Here is a 17438-nt window from a genome sequence, read left to right on the forward strand (position 1 = left end):
TTTACATCTCGGCACTTGCAGTCTTTGCCAAGCATTTTCAGGGTGCCTAGGAACTCCTCCACCGATTCCCCAGGTCGCTGTGCGCGAGTAGCGAGCAGATGCCTAGCATACACCTCGTTCGTAGGCTGCTGGTAATGCGCCTTTAAGATGTCGCAGGCGGCCAGGTACGTGTCGGCATCTTGGATGAGGGGGTAAACCCGGTGGCTTACCCAATTCCGCAGAATTCCGAGTTTCATACTCGCAGCGTCCGTAGCGTCTTTGACGGCTGCGGAATTGTCCAGGAAGAATTCCATACACATAAACCAGTGTCCGAAGCGTGCTGATGCGTCCGGAGCATGCTGATCCAAATCCAAACGTTCGGGTTTCAGGAGTTGATCCATTGTGTTGAAAAATAAGTTAATAAAATTGATGTGCCTCAATAATTCCGAGACTCGATGTTAGCGAAACAAAACAAGGCTTTTATTAACTTAGAAGGTAACACGTAGTGGAGAGAGGTATCTTCCATCCGGAGGGCTGCAGTACTGGATATGAGGCCAGACTGAGCTTGCTTACATAGGGGCCAGGTATGGGCGGAGCCCTACACACAACACATTCCAATATACAATACAATGGTGAGGAAACGGAACTGGGGGAAGGGAAATGAAACTGAAACCGACCACAGTCACAGGCAGTGATGAATGGAATATTTCATCACACTTATATGGATGAGCAAGGTCATTCAGCTCATCTTAACTCATCCAGTCAGAATGACCCTACTTCAATGCTGCATCTAATTGTTTCTTAAATGATTCCACCACTGCCCAGAAGTCGATTCCAAGTGTTGATTACTCTCTGTGTGCAGAAGAACTTTCTCATATCAGTTCTAAAGTTTTCTTTTATTGGTTTGAACCTTTGGCCCCTTGCCCTGCTCCCACAGTTTAATTTAAAAGTAGTATTTCAATAAACCTTTCTCGTACTGTTTATTGGCCTGGATTTTGCGGTGGTAATGACGGCAAAACTGCCAGCGTTCGCCGTCATTACTCCTCTGAAACTGACAGCAACTTCTGGAGTCAGCGTATGCGCATTTAAACGTGGAAATCCAGAAGTTGCTGTCAGTCATTCCCTGCCTCTCCACAGGTTGTGCTGTGAACTCCATGGAGCTGGCAATCACTTCAAATCACATTGAAATGTAGTTCCTGACAAAAACCTTCCCTATTATGCTGGAATATCGCTGTTAACAACCCCCCGAAAAAGTTAAGCCTTGTTGAAAGAGATGTAACCGGGTTTTTAATGGCGTATTGACTGCTGAACAATTGTTCTGGCCCTGAAAAACTAATTTTATATTTGTGGAATGTCAAGTTTTTCCACTAATAAAAGAATGACATCAGCCCTGAATTTGCGATCAGAGGTGTACTTCCGGAGTACACCTCCGACCCGCGAATCATCTACGATCTTACCTCCTGGCTCCTAAGCTATGGAAAGTTTGGGTCTCAGGCCTCCTGGAGTATGCCTGTGTAAAGTCTCATGGATCCCAGGGATGCAGGCGCTTCGGAAGCGTCCCTGGGATCACGTGGGCTCGGTCCTCCAATGAGAAAGGATTTTCAAATTTAATTAAAAGTCTCTACGTTACACCAAATACAATAAAAATTTGATTTTTTGAAAAATAATTTTAAACATTTTAATCCAGGCCAGTATTTGCATAAACTCATTTTAAGTGTTTGTGCATCATTTTTTATTCAAACATTTTAAATTTAAGATTTATAATAACCTTTACACTGGTGAAAGCAGGCCCTACACCTGCTTTTACCAGCCGTAAGAGTTTTGTGGGCAATTGCTGGGCAGCAGTTGGGAAAATAGCCAGCAAACTGATTTTCCAGTCGGTTCGCAAGTTCTGGGTTATCGCGCATGTGCAGTGCATGCGGAAACCTGGAATTTGCGGGGCCTTTCTGAAGGATTACAATGGTGTACGCTGAGCATACACCATCGAAGACACCATAAATTCTAGCCCATCATTTTAAATATTTTTTTTAAAAGATTGTTTATGATATTTCAGCTTCTACCTTAATCCAATGTGTATGTCCCAATTTTTATTTCGCTCTCTGTAAAATTTATAAAAAGTAAATTAGAATCTGTGCATTTTACTTCCTGGTTTGCTGTCTGTGAGAATTCTTCAATGTGATTGGCTGCTTAGCCAACTTGATGACATAACTGTTGCTGGACACTGGAGATTCATTTGATTTGGCGCTAGATACAAACTAACGTCAGGAAAGGTGAAATTCATGCCACAGACATTATGCAAGCGTCATTGCTTCGCCGCTGACCGCAATTCCGGGCCAATATCTGATCTACCTCTAAGATCACCTCTCTGATGTCCCGTTGGCTGGGAATGTATTCAGGGTTGTAATATAACTGTAGAATTTTGATGACTGTATAAAACCACTTAAGCTTTACTATCATAGTTTATGGCATCATCAAAACGTTGTGGTGTTTTGTTTTTGTACATTAGATGGCATAACAACAGAGTGCAGGCAACACCTCCAACACCCCCGATCTCTACCACCTAGAAGGACAAGGGCAGCAGATACATGGGAACACCATCAACTGCAAGTTCCGCTCCAAGTCACACACCATCCTGACTTGGAAATATATTGTCGTTCCTTCATCGTTGCTGGGTCAAAATCCTGGAACTCCCTACCTAACAGCACTGTGGGAGTACCTTCACCGCACGGGCTGCAGCGGTTCAAGAAGGCGACTCACTACCACCATCTCAAGGGCAACTAGGGATGGGCAATAAATGCTGGCCTTGCCAGCGACGCCCACATCCCATTAAAAAAAAAGTAACAAAGAGAGATGCCTCACAAATTTGATTGTAGTTTCTAAGAGCACGGACCATTTTTGCTTTTGTTACAAATCTAGTAGCACTATAGAGTGCCAGCACAGTGGAAGTGAAGTGGCGTTAAACAACTCCACTCCACTCATTTCTAAATCATATCATACTTTTGCCGCTCTAATTTCCTCCAAATCTTGGAGCACTATGGCATGGGGCTTGTGAATATGTGGTGGGGCTTCAGGGTTTTGGATTAAATCAAGGCACCCTGTGTGTACAACAACAAATAATGTCCCAGTGTTTCACGGAGGGGTAAGTAAAAAAAGGGAGCTAAACCAAAGAAAGAGATATTAGGTGGGGTGTCCAAAAACTTGGTGGAATACTTTTTTTAAATTCATTGATGGGATGTGGGCGTCGCTGGCTGGCTAGGCCTGCATTTAGTGCCCATCCCTAATTGCCCTTGAGAAGATGGTGGTGAGCCGCCTTCTTGAACCGCTGCAGTCCATATGGTGTAGGTGCACCCACAATGCTGTTAGGAAGGGAGTTCCAGGATTTTGGCCCAGCGACAGTGAAGGAATGGCGATACAGGTCCAAGTCAGGATGGTGTGTGGCTTGGAGGGGAACTTGTAGGTGGTGATGTTCCCAGGGTCTTAAAGGAGGTCAGGGAGGTGCAGGGAGTGTGGGACCTGTTACTGATGAAGGCACAGCCGCCAATGGTGGGACAAAGGGAGGGGGGAGGCACAAGAGGCCAAGGTCGGAAGAACGGGGAGTTCAGGGGCTGGTTGTAGGGCTGCCGGACGTTACAGAGATGGGGAGGGGAGTGGCATTTTAGGGATTTAACACAAGGATGAGAATCTTTAAATTTGCGGCACTGGGGGACCAGGACTCAATGTAAGTCAGCAAAGAGAGGGGTAATGGCAATGGGTGAGCAGGGCTTTGCGTGGGATAGGCTACAAAGTTTGGATGAGCTGGAGGATGGGAGGCCGGCCAGAAGAGCATTGGAGTAGTCGAGTCTGGAGGTGACAAAGGCATGGATGAGGGTATCAGCAGCAGATGGGCTGAAGCAGGGGTGCAGGTGGGTGATGTTACGAAGCTGAAAGTAGGCGGTCTTTGTGATGGAGAGGATATGGGGTCGGAAGCTCAGCTTACGGTCATGTATTCTTCCCCTATAGACATATGGGCCAGAACTTTGGGTCCCCATGGGTGAGTACACGCTGGGTGCTCACGCGTAGGCCCAACGAAAGTGCCGCTTTCGTGCATGCACTGCGCATGCGTGGGAAACCGCAACTTCTATTCCCTCAAAGGAAGGGGTTCACAGGTCGAATGCGTGCGCCGGAGAGGCAGCGCGTATGCCTGGAACTTGCGTTTTTTTTTGCAGGTTTCTCCGGGAGGGTAAGTCTCCAGGAGCTATGCCTTTAAAAAGCAGTCGCAAGGCCTGCTTTTAACAAGGTAAGTGGTGAATTAAGTAAAATAAAAACATTTTTTCCACAGGTTTATTATTTTTAAATACTTTAAAGAAAGGTAAGTTTATTTTTAGCCCCGTTAGAAATGGTAATTAATTTTTTCAAAAATTTAAATTATTGTTTAAAATAGTTATTTTATGTGATTTATAGTTATTTTTAAAATGTGATTAAAAAAAAATTTTATTTAAAGTTTTAGTTATGTTTTGGGGCTGAATTGTATTCATAGATTTGACAGGTCTTCCCACGTGATCCCAGGGGACGCTTCGAACTAACTGCGCCCCTGGGATACGCAAGCACTGCGCGCCGGCAGTTGAAGCAGGCCCAGGATCGGAATCCCACGCGGGCCCACAGCACAATGGCCGGTGCACTAGGTAAGTGCAGGTTGGAGGCTTGCACCCGCGGGAAGCCTCCGACCCGAATTTCTGGGCCATAATATTAAACTTTGATATTAGCCAGTCTACCACTTGAAAAGTGTCAGACTCATGCTAGCATCTAGGTTGACTGGAGTTTGTTTATGTGTTGGCTCCAAGAGCTGGCAAACTATCAATGTGCTCTCAGAACCCTGTTTTTGGAGGTTTTAACAGTAAACACAAGGGATGTTGTACTATGAACTTAATGTCAAACGTGTGCTATTCTGGTGTAATTCTGGCATGAAATTGGTAGCAAAACAACATTTGATTAATTGTACTGGAGTGTCAAAAGGCAAGGCACAGCCTCCCTTAACCTAATGCATGCTCCAACAACTCTAGGTGAGCAAGAGATGGCTGAGAGATGGTGAGAGAGTGGGAAATGTTGGTGTTCAGAGGAACCTGGGTGTCCTTGTACACGAATCACTTAAAATTAACATGCAGGTAGTGCAACAATTAGGAAAGCAAATGGTATGTTGCCCTTTACTACAAGAGGATTTTAGTATAAGAGTAAAGACGTCTTACTGCAATTATATTGGACCCTGGTGAGACCACACCTGGAGTATTGTGTACAGTTTTGGTCTCCTTACCTAAGGAAAGATATACATGCCATAGAGGGAGTGCAACGAAGGTTCACCAGACTCATTCCTGGGATGGGAGGATTGTCCTATGAGGAGAGATTGAGCAGACTAGGCCTATATTCTCTTGAGTTTAGAAGAATGAGAGGTGATCTCATTGAAACATACAAAATTCTTACAGGGCTTGACAGGGTAGATGAAGGGAGGATGTTTCCCCTGGCTGGGGAGTCTAGAACCAGCGGTCACAGTCTCAGAATAAGGGGTCGGCCATTTAGGACTGAGATGAGGAGAAATTTCTTCACTCAGAGGGTGGTGAATCTTTAGAATTCTCTACCCCAGAGGGCTGTGGAGGCTCAGTCGTTGAGTATATTCAAGACAGAGATCGATAGATTTTTGGATATTAAGGGAATCAAGAGATATGGGGATAGTGCAGGAAAGTGGAGTTGAGGTAGATGGTCAGCCTTGATCTTATTGAATGGCGGAGCAGGCTCAAGGGGCCAAATGGTCTACTCCTGCTCCTATTTTTTATGTTCTTATGTTCTAATGCTCCATTTAGACTGGCGCAGTGAATAACACATTAGTCACACCTCTGGAGCCTTGGTTCAAATACATCTCAGATGAAAGAGGTGAAAATCTCCACAGTCTGCTGTTGGCTGTAAGGACACTATATGGAATTAATTTGAGCAGTTTTATTAGTTCCTAAGAGGCGTGCACTCACAACACAAAACTTCCCCTAATTTGGCACTATTCGGCACTAAATTAACAATGTTACTCACAAAGGCCACATGATGACTGGCGTGGGAAATGAAAAACTGTTAATCTGAGGCTGGAGCTGAGGCATATTTGGGGAATAGAGTAGAAAGAGCTAACCATAGTGTATCTTTAATTTGGAGTTGCTTCATCCTGACACTGGCTGCCCGAAATGGAAAATGTTTCATTGTCCATCACTACCATCCCCCTTGTTGATGAGTACAGAATTTGCAAAACAAAACTGTGCACATAATGGACAAAATCCAAGGTGATGGTAGAGTCTGGGAGAAAGTTCCACAGGTAGAAGTTACAATATTCTCTGAACAGCTCTTATTCTCTCAGGGTATTTAGACTTTTAAAAAATCTGTTTGTTTGGCTCCTACTTATTTGATTTGATTCTGAAAGCGAGATGAGATGACAAAGAAAATAACTGATGCACACACAAGCTACAGTCATTACGTAGTGGCCATGTTTTCAATCATTTCTGAATCAAATTTGCACAACTGGTTGAACTAATAAAAGAAGCACATACGTGAATATTAAATTTGATTATAAGTTCATCAATAGCAAACATATAAATTTATGATTTATAGTTTTAACTTATTTGAATTAATATCATGTTACCCAATTTTGCTCTTTTTGATCCTGACTGGTGCTATTATACTCCTTCAGTCAAAACAGTAGGACTATATAGATCATATGTCACTTGCTAATTTGCTTATAGCAAGTCTGCTTCTATACAGCAGAAATGGTCATCTCACTTTTCCCATCCTGTATTGGAGCACAGTACCACTAAAAAACATTCAGCCTTGAGTTCTGGTCAAGAATTGGTGAAATTCTTCCACAGAGGTCAATGAATTTGTATGTCAGTCAAAAATGCACTGTCTGAAAGGGTGGTGGAAGCAGATTCAATAGTAACTTTCTAAAGGGAACTGGATAAATATTTGAAGGGAAAAAAATTACAGGGCTACGGGGAAAGAGTCAGGGAGTGGGACTAATTGGATAGCTCTACCAAAGAGCCGGCACAGACACGATGGGCCGAATGGCCTCCTTCTGTGTTGTATTATTCTATGATTCTATTAATTCAAAATTCTGGCCCGCACAGTCCAGTGATCTACTGCTGGTTCCAAAGCGATTTCAGATTTGTGCCAATGACTTCTCATTTCAAAGCTTGTTCCACTTAAAAGAAACGCTGCTTAAGTCCTTATGTTCCTTGATGTAACACTGTATCATATTTAATGTTGAAGTTTTATTTTTGAAAATTTTATAAGATAGCATTTTGCCATTCTGCAAAAAAAATCACAAACTGATAAAGTGAAACTCATTTGCCATCTGACACATTTATTATGTCACATGCAAGAATGCACTCATGCTCACATGTTGATCAGTAGTAAGACAAATATATTAGGCTAGGTAATTCAGAACTGTCAAAGAATGAACCATTTTGATTTGCGTTTATCCATTTTGTCTGCTACACTGTGTTGTGCCCTTGGTGAAGAACCGCTTGTAAGCAAAGTGCTCAGCCTAACTGGGATATCCTGCATAAATGTTCCTAATAAAATACATATTTAACTAGTCTCCAAGGTCAGTGGTGAACTAGATAGATGACTGTAGTTTCGATTCCATATAACAAATAAATAGCTGTGATACACCTGGGACTGCTTAAACAGTGTTTAACCATTTGTGCACAGTATAGAATCATAGAAGCATAGAATGGTTACAGCACGGAAGGCGGCCATTCCAGCCCGTGCCGACTCTCAGCTAGTCCCACTCCCCTGCCCTTTCCTCGTAGCCCTGCAAACATTTTTCCTTCAGATACTTATCCAATTCCCTTCTGAAAGATAAGATTGAGTCTGCCTCCGCCACCCTTTCAGGCAGTGCATTCCAGATCTTAACCACTCGCTGTGTAAAAAAAAAAATTCTTACGTCGCCTTTGGTTCTTTTGCCAATCACCTTAAATCTGTGTGCTCTGGTTCTCGACCCTTCTGCCAATGGGAACAGTTTCTCTCTCTCTACTCTGTCCAGACCCCTCATGGTTTTGAACACCTCTATCAAATCACCTCTCAATCTTCTCTGCTCCAAGGAGAACAACCCCAGCTTCTCCAGTCTATCAACGTAACTGAAGTCCCTCATTCCTGGAATCATATATTTTTGGTTCGGTTTCAGATGAATATTAGAAATTAAAGGAGCAAAAAAAAAAAGTTTTGTACCGCAAGAGTACAACCAAAATACAAATTGTGGGTGTTTTACATTCTGCATTCAGACTGTGCCCTATAAAACGGCTAGCTGGCTTGGAATCACTCGGTCTTCAACTAGCACTGAGGCAAAAGAGGTTAGGATGAAGAAGGTCCTTCAACCCATTGAATTTCATCTTTCCAGATCACCAATCCTACCAATATCGCACTAGAGCTTTAACACCCACTTGGACAGGACCTCATTTGAAGTACGCCATCTCTTATCATGATACTGCACTAGAGTGCCAGCCTAGATTACGCGCTCAAGTCCTGATGTGAGTTTTCAACCCACAACCTTTTGACTCATAAGTGAGAGTGCTGCCAATTGAGTCCAGCTGGCACATTCGCAACTGAACCAAGATGAACAATACCAATTGAACAAAGCTGTCATGCTACCAGTTGAGCCAAGTTGGCACACTGTCAAGCAAAACAAATATTACCAACTTGGATTCAGTTGTTCTACTGAATTGAAACAATATTCTCGCTGGAAAGGATGTTAGCAGTGGGAACACATCCTGACCTCTGTTTAGCAGGATATTGTGATGGAATGATGCATGGTAATGAAACATTCTGTTTCACCAGATCTTCTCATTGGTGTCTGTGCCCTTTAGATGCTGATTACTTATTTATGCCTTCCATCATTCAAATCTATTCATTCTGATTTCTGCTTATATTATTTACTGTAATAATACCCATTATGGGTCATCTTTTAAAGCATTTTAAGAAAATATTTGTGTAGATATCAAATCCCTCAATTTTCCTCTAGTCAGCCATGCATCAGTACATTTCCTGACCGGAGAAGGTGGGTGGGAAACTTGTTCTCGGGTCTTTACTGACGCTGTACCGTGCCAGCCACCAAGAGGCACAACGAACACCCTCTCTTTGATTTTCGTCCTCCCTGTCCAAAGTTGCTTAGCCTCTGTTCAGCACATTCTCACTTTAACACGGGCAAAATTTGTGAACTCGTTAGCATGGGGGAATCAAACCTGCATGCCATGTGCCACTAAACTGCCCACCACAGGTCGTCAATCTGGGGGATATCATGGGAATAAAAAAGAATCTTGTGTAACATAATTGTGCAGCTTTTGTTGTTAGATCCTATTCCACGGATTCTACTTTGCACTCTTTGGGTCCAAGTACATGGGCTGGTAAAACTTCTCTTTTGTAATAAGTAAAATTTACATCACTCCAAAGACCATTATGCTAAGATTCTTTCATCTTCTTTCATTTCATTTGGTAGTATTCTCGCTTCTGAGTCAGAAAGATGTAGGGTCAAGTCCCACTCCAGAGACTTGACCCCATAATCCAGGCTGACACTCCAGTGCAGTGCTGAGGGAGTGCTGCACTGTCGGAGGTACCGTCTTTCAGATGAGACGTTAAAGACCTGCCAGGATGTCCTGCGGTCGTGAAAGGTGTTATATTTCTCTCTCCACGGATGCTGCCTGGCCTGCTGAGTATTTCCAGCATTTTCTGTTGATTTTTCAGATTTCCAGCATCCGCAGTATTTTGCTATTGTCTGCTATATTATTTTCTTTCTTGTCTGCCTAGTTACCAATAGCTCTAACACATCACTGTCATCTTACCAATCCATTCTGATGACTTCTCAAGATGTAAAATGACTTTCAACTACTTTATACAGCCGTGTATATCAGTGGGTACTAGGATAAAGCATCTAAAAGCTCACGACCCTTCCATGTTCACTGTTAAATGGTAAAATTGCATTATTTCAGACTAACACATGCATTTCTGATAGTCACAGAAAACCGTGATCTGACAGGACAATGAAAAACTGTGCGCCTTCACTTACATTCTATTAAGCGGCATCAGCTTTGTACATCAGTTAAGCTTGAGCAAAATTTAAACGTTGATATTTAGATTATGCTATTTGATAATAGCATGCATTGGCTCACATGAAGAGAGTGAAAATGGACACCAATAATATTAAAGATATCAGCTTTTAATTAAAAAACAGGTCGATTTGTTTTAATATTAAAAATGGCTGGTCTTGCTCACCCAAAGGCTCGGTAGGTGAATGTAGTGAGTATTGTACTGCGCAGTAGAGATCAGCAAGCTCCCAGGTTTCTGCTGAGTTAGCTGAACGTCAAAACTATACTGAAGTTGTTGCAAAGGTCTCACAAGAAGTTTGTTTCTTTCAGCCGTGGCTCAGTGGTAGCACTCTCATCTCTGAGTCAAAAGGTTGTGGGTTCAAGTCCCACTCCAGAGACTTGAGCACAAAAATCTAGGCTGACACGCCAGTGCAGTACTGAGGGAGTGCTGCACTATTGGCGATGCTGTCTTTCGGATGAGATGTTAAACTCGGATGGACGTAAAACATTCTATGGCACTATTTCGAAGAAGAGCAGGGGAGTTATCCCCTGGCCTGGCCAATATTTATCCCTCAACCAACATCACTAAAAAACAGATTATCTGGTCATTATCACATTGCTGTTTGTGGGAGCTTGCTGTGCGCAAATTGGCTGCCGTGTTTCCTACATTGCAACAGTGACTACACTTCAAAAAAGTATTTCATTGGCTGTAAAGCACTTTGGGGCATCCGGTGATCATGAAAGGTGCTATATAAATGCAAGTCTTTCTTTTCTTTTAATAATATATATACCCCAGTAAAGCAGGCATTTACTAACGTAACTCCAACCATTGTTCAAAATGGTGCAATAGCATTTTTATTACTTGTTGCTCAGATATCAGCCCAGAAATTTAAATGAACAAGAGTACGGTGACTCGGTGAGATTCCGTTTTAAAACATACTGATGCCCTAACTCAGTTTTTATATCATTGTGCAATCGAGGCTAGACCATTATTAGTAAGCTTATCATTCATAATCTATTGAACAAGACACACTAGGATAGATTTTGTTATTCGTTATTCCCAATAAACAGGTATTTAGGTCAGTGTAACCAATCAGGAAAATATGCAGTGAACCATTATGTTAACTCCTGGCTATTTAGCGCCCCATATCTGGTGAGACTATATGCCAACAGTGTGCAAGTCTTTCTGACTCGACAAAATTAGTTGGGCAGGTACTAATAACGCCTTGTTCAAATAACACTAGTTCATTGGCCAGATCACGAAATCAGCCCCAATAAGTTTACTTTCATCATTTTGTGCTGATACTGGTAACATTTTCACGTGTCAGCACCTGCTGTTTTGCACAAAATGGCTTGCACCCCAGTAAATGTTAATTTTTAATTCTTCTTGTGCGACTGCCACAAGGGACGTAAAGTTTGTTTGATACAGCATGCCAGCCAGAATCTACTCTTCCAGAGCCCTCTGCAACTACAGTATTTTAAGGGCTGAAGACTACTTTAAATTACCAATTTAAAAAAAGCACTAGATTTTCCACGGCCGTTCTCATGGGTTTCCCAGAACCTGGAGCATGGCTTCTGATTCTAATTGCAATCCCTCAGCAGCCTAAGTGCGACAGTGGTTTGCCCAGCAAAAATCTACTGAGGCAATATATAACATGACTGACACAAGATAAAAATATTACATATGCTCCTGATACTGAAAGATACAGGGCTCACATATTATTTACCCACAACTTTACAAAACATACAACATTCTTTGTTCCTCCCAAAAACCTTTTATTCTCAGTTGTTATACAATATAAAATCTATATTTTTGCCCTATTACCCATAATAGTTTTGCAGCTTAAGATGACCACCAGGCAGAATTTTTTATAAATAACTGTGAGGCATAGAGAAAGAAAAGGCTTACATTTATATAGCACCTTTCACGACCTCAGCACATCACAAAGCACTTTACAACCAATGAAGTACTTTTGAAGTGTAGTCACTATTGTAATGTAGGAAACGTGGCAGCCAATTTGCGCAAAGCAAGCTCCCACAAACAGCAGTGTGATAATGACCAGGTAATCTGTTTTAGTGATGTTGATTGAGGGATAAATATTGGCCAGGACACCGGAGATAACTCCCCTGCTCCTCTTTGAAATGGTGCCATGGGATATTATACGTCCACCTGAGGGCGTAGACGGAGTCTCAGTTTACCGTCTCAGCCGAAAGACGGCACCTCCGACAATGCAGCACTCCCTCAGTATTGCACTGGATTGTCAGCCCAGATTTTTATGCTCATGTCTCTGGAGTGGGTCTTGAACCCACAATCCTCTGACTCAGAGGCAAGTGTCCTGCCAACTGAGCCACAGCTGACACGGACTAAAAACAAATGATCCAAATATTCTTATTCTTTCCTTCTACTTCCTGAAAACCTTATTTCTCAGATACTTGCATGATTATTAAAGAGTGTTTTTTCACCTCTACAGGAAACTTTCGATTTACCGGCACCTAAATAACCAGAAATCTCGGTTAACCGGCAAAATTCAGGAGTAGGTTTTACTTCATATTGTACTTGCGTTCCTCCATCTGTTGCTGTGCAAGGGTGTGGCTGCAGCTGTTGCTAAGCTACAGAGACGCTTGGAACTTGTGGCCATTGTTCTGAACTTGTTGCTAAGCAACAGGGTTTGTTGCTTTATATGGAGCTGTCAGCTCTCCGTATCTTTTACTATAGCGTTCGGTTTTCCGGAATTTTTGTTGAACCGGCACCACGTCGGTCCCGTCCGTGCCGGATAAAAAAGTTTCCTGTACTTCCCACTGTGGATTTGCAGTTCGAGTGTAGCACTGCACCCGGGAGGTTTTTCCTACTGTCAAGTCTCCAATGGCCAGCCCCTCAAAACAGATGGCCATTCGCCATGGTTGGGACCTGACTGACTGAGTCTGTTTGAACTCAGCATCAAAGGACCTCCGCAATATATGAAAAACTCTTCCAGTGCAACATTTTGGCTCAGATTTCATTTAACATTTTAAAATATGGTAAAATGCTGCAAAATTGCAATATTTTTTGTTGCTGATGTTTCTACCCACCTTTTGTGCCTGATGATTGTTCTTTATAAATTTTCTGCTTGGTGGTCATCTGTTGTAGATTGTTGTGATCCCTTATGGGAGCAATAGTTCCACGGGAGGGGATTAAACCTTCTATTCCACGATGCATCACTGTTTCACAAACAGCATTTCTCAGCAGGAACTAGAACTCCCCACCCCACTTGCAGAATTCAAGCTTTGGGAACACAGCAGAACCCAAAGACAGGGGCATGTTGTGGAGAGCCTCCTGTAGGTAGAATCCACGAATGGTCAGGTGCAGGTACAAGATGATCGGAACATTAATGATGAGGAGGAAAGCCTACTTTAAAACTCTTGACAGCTGCAATGTTCATGAGGCACTGATTCATCTATGTGCTGATGTCCTACCGGACTGGGACTTAGGGTGCAGTTATATTGCCACTTTTGCATCGCTATGAACAGTTTTCACTTCACAGTAACCCAAAAATATTAGTATAATAACTCTAGAGAGAGGTTCTAACCTGTCATCAGACCAGGCTGGTATAGGCCCCTGGAAAAGGCTAGTCTACAACTCCAATGCTGCATTATCCTGGATTAAAGAGTGCTCGTGAGAAGGGGTTCCTTCGGATCGTCTGGACACTTTATAAACTTGAGCTGAGTATTTTGTAATGATTTGAGAGAGTGTAGAAACTGCTGTCAATGCTCTAAAACATTTAAGATTTACTGACCAGGAGCAGAGCTCTGTGCAAGCATGTAAGCCTACCTGCACAGAGCTGAAGTAAGAAAGACTTACATTTATATAGCGCCTTTCATGACCTCAGGATGTCCCAAAGCCCTTTACAGCCAATGAAGTACTTTTGAAGTGTAATCACTGTTGTTGTAATGCAGGAAACGTGGCAGCCAATTTGCGCACAGCTAACTCCCACATACAGCAATGTGATAATGACCAGATAATCTGTTTTAGTGATGTTCACAGAAACCCCACAGTGCAGATAGAGACCATCTCGGCCCATCGAGCCTGCACCGACACATATCCCACCCGATCCCCGTAACCCCACGTATTTAATCCCCCTAACACCAAGGGTCAATTTATCATAGCCAATCAACCTAACCCGCACATCTTTGGACTGTGGGAGGAAACCGGAGCACCCGGAGGAAACCCACGCAAACACAGGGAGAATGTGCAAACTCCACACAGTCACCCGAGGCCGGATTTGAACCCGGGTCCCTGGCGCTGTGAGGCAACAGTGCTAACCACTATGCCACCGTGATTGAGGGATAGATATTAGCCAGGACACCGGGGATAATTCCACTGCTGCTCTTCGAAAAAATGTCATGGGATCTTTTACACTCACCTGATAGAAAGATGGAGCCTCAGTTGAACGTCTCATCCGAAAGACACACCTCTGACAGTGCAGCACTCCCTCAGTACTGCACTGGAGTGTCAGCCTAGATTTTTGTGCTCAAGGCTCTGGAGTGGGACTTGAACCCACAACCTTCTGACTAAGAGGCGAAGAGTGCTACCCACTGAGCCATAACTGAGTTCCCAAGGAACTTGAGTGGCAGCCAGGCAGCATAAGTCAGTTTCTGCTTGTTGCGAATCAATTATGTAGCGGTGCACCTCTCCCTCCTGTGCACCTCACATCGCTGCCATGGATGGCGAGTGTCTTCCTCAGCCGATGTACTGTCAAAAACATCCATCCTGCTGGTGTCCATTTGAAAGCCTCCGAACATCTCAAAAACCTCTATGCTGACAAGACTTCTCAGCGAAATGTTTGCTAGTGGGAACTGACAAAGCAGCTGGAAGCACTGAGCCTTTGTTGTGATTGGGCAATCTGAACTTTAAACACCCCCATGAAGTGCAGCTCAAATTCGCGTATTATTCACTGGTGAGTTTCGCGAACCCTGGGAAACCCGTGCTGGAGGCATTAAATTCAACAGACTGTTTAATTCCATTGAAAATAGCCTCATTACCATATGCTAATGATGCCAACGGCTGTGCTAATTGCCGACCCGCCTGTCCTAATGATCGTGCCGACTCCAGTGAGCATGTTACACCGCACACAGCCAAATGCGCACCTGTTAAACCCAGAAGTGGGCGCGTTGGAACTGGGTTGCGGTCGTGCCCACCCAACCTAACCCACCCATTCTCGGGGCTTAAAGTTCCCCCCAAGGAATCCAACAGCTAGATGAAGGAGCATCAACCCGAGTCATAACCGTGACTTAAAACTGCCACAGTGCTTGAATTTAAGTTGTAAAATTTGCCGCCTGGACTCAATTGTCATCTACTTTAATGGAAAAGCTTTTTGAGACTAATTTTCTCTTCTGCATTCCCACCTCTCTCACCAAATAAATCCCCTGCCCCTTGTTGCCTAATACCTATTCATGCTCAGAGCTACATCCTGCACAAGGCTCTGACCATTCAGTGGCACTGTGCCCCGTTGTTGAAACTGCCGTTTAAACTGTGGGCAGTTTCATCAACAGGATGAAAAAAAAAAACAACCATCAATGGCAGAAAAACAAACATAACTGCTGCCAACCAGCTGGCTGACACAGTCGTCCCGTTTCTTCTTTCACCACTATTTTCAGCTCACATTTAAACTGCCAAATTCAGGTAAAAAGTTAAAATCTATATGAGGGAATTCAGGGCTGTTACAGGGCATCAAGCAGGCAAGTTGGCACCCGCCATCCTTTTTAGTTCCGCTAATTCAGTATTTGAAGTCTGCAAGTATTATACTGAACTGTGAAAATTCCTCTGATTGGTTGTAAACATTCAGTCATGTCTTTTCGCTTTTATTCTCTTCAATTTTCTCTTCTCCTCTCCAGAAGATGTTGAATCATGTCAGCGATTAGTTCCATGAACACAAAGTACTGAATAACGATCAGCAACAGGAACCCTGGCCCATTCTTCCCCTCAAGAGCTCTTAGCACCATTACCATTGCTGAAATCAACTAACTCAGCAGACTGGTGGGGGGGCGGGGAAAGAGGGTTGAACCTGGGATTTTGTGGTCGGTGTGGCTCAATGCCAATCCTAGATGCCATTTTGTATTGAATCCTTTCAGACCCTTCAAAAACATGAAATCCACTTGCCCGAAAGTCATTTTACATTCAGTGTTTCTGTAGTTTAGATCATAGCATAGCAATGTCTGTGTGACAGCTCCCATTGTTTAGATTCCTAAAACTGCCTCCTTTATACTGATGGCAGACTAGTAGACCCATATCTATACCAGCATACAGACATTACTCCACCATAATTTGAACTACAGAAGCACTACATGTAAAAGTGTCTTAAAATTTGTTATGTTAACAGTGGGAAATGGGATCCGAGTTGCCCAACTTTTTCAATAGTTTCGGTGTCAGCTGTGGCTCAGTTGGTAGCACTCTCGCCTTTGAGTCAGAAGGTTGTGGGTTCATAGTCCCACTCCAGGGCCTTGAACACAAAAATCTAGGCCGACACTCCAGTGCAGTACTGAGGGAGTGCTGCGTTGTCGGAGGTGCTGTCTTTCGGATAAGATGTTAAACGGAGGCCCTGTTTGCCTTTTCAGCTGGACGTAAAAGATCCCATGGCACTATTTCGAAGAAGGGCAGGGGAGTGATCCCCGGTGTCCTGGGGCCAATATTTATCCCTCAATCAACATCACAAAAACAGATTATCTGGTCATTTTCACATTGCTGTTTGTGGGAGCTTGCTGCACGCAATTTGGCTGCTGCGTTTCCTACATTACAACAGTGACTACACTTCAAAAGTACTTCATTGGCTGTAAATGGCTTTGGGATGTCCGATAGTCGTGAAAGGTGCTATAGAAATGCAAGTCTTTCTTTTTTCATTTGCCACTACAAATCAGGATTAAATGAACAAATATTGTTGTTCCTTTTTCCTCCGTACATATGAACTTTATAGAACAAGGAGATCACATTCCACATACAGTATTACAGATTCCAAAGATTTTCCTCATATCTTTGAACTGAAGACACCATCTGTAAAATTTGCATAGCTGATAGATGTGTTTCTACACTTTTAACATGTTTCATTATATTTGTAATGCTCAACTGAGAACTATTTAACATAACAATAGAAGGGTGGCTGTTCAAAATGTTTACAACCACTGACTGGCGCAGGAGTAGTTGTGATAAGATACTGACGTCTCTCTCTCATTCAGTATTAGAACTCAAGGAAAATACACCACTGTAACACTATCCTTTACCGGACAAAGCAATTAATACATTAAACATTAATCAAGGAAGTGACGGTTAGAGAAATTCTTCTTGTAATTAAAACTAATTTTCTAGTAGTTATTAATAATAAAATCAAGAATTTAGTGGCATTG

The sequence above is a fragment of the Somniosus microcephalus genome, chromosome 27, assembly GCF_052327205.1.
Source record: "Somniosus microcephalus isolate GS21.2 chromosome 27, FLI_Smic_1.0, whole genome shotgun sequence".
Classification (NCBI taxonomy): Eukaryota; Metazoa; Chordata; class Chondrichthyes; order Squaliformes; family Somniosidae; genus Somniosus; species Somniosus microcephalus.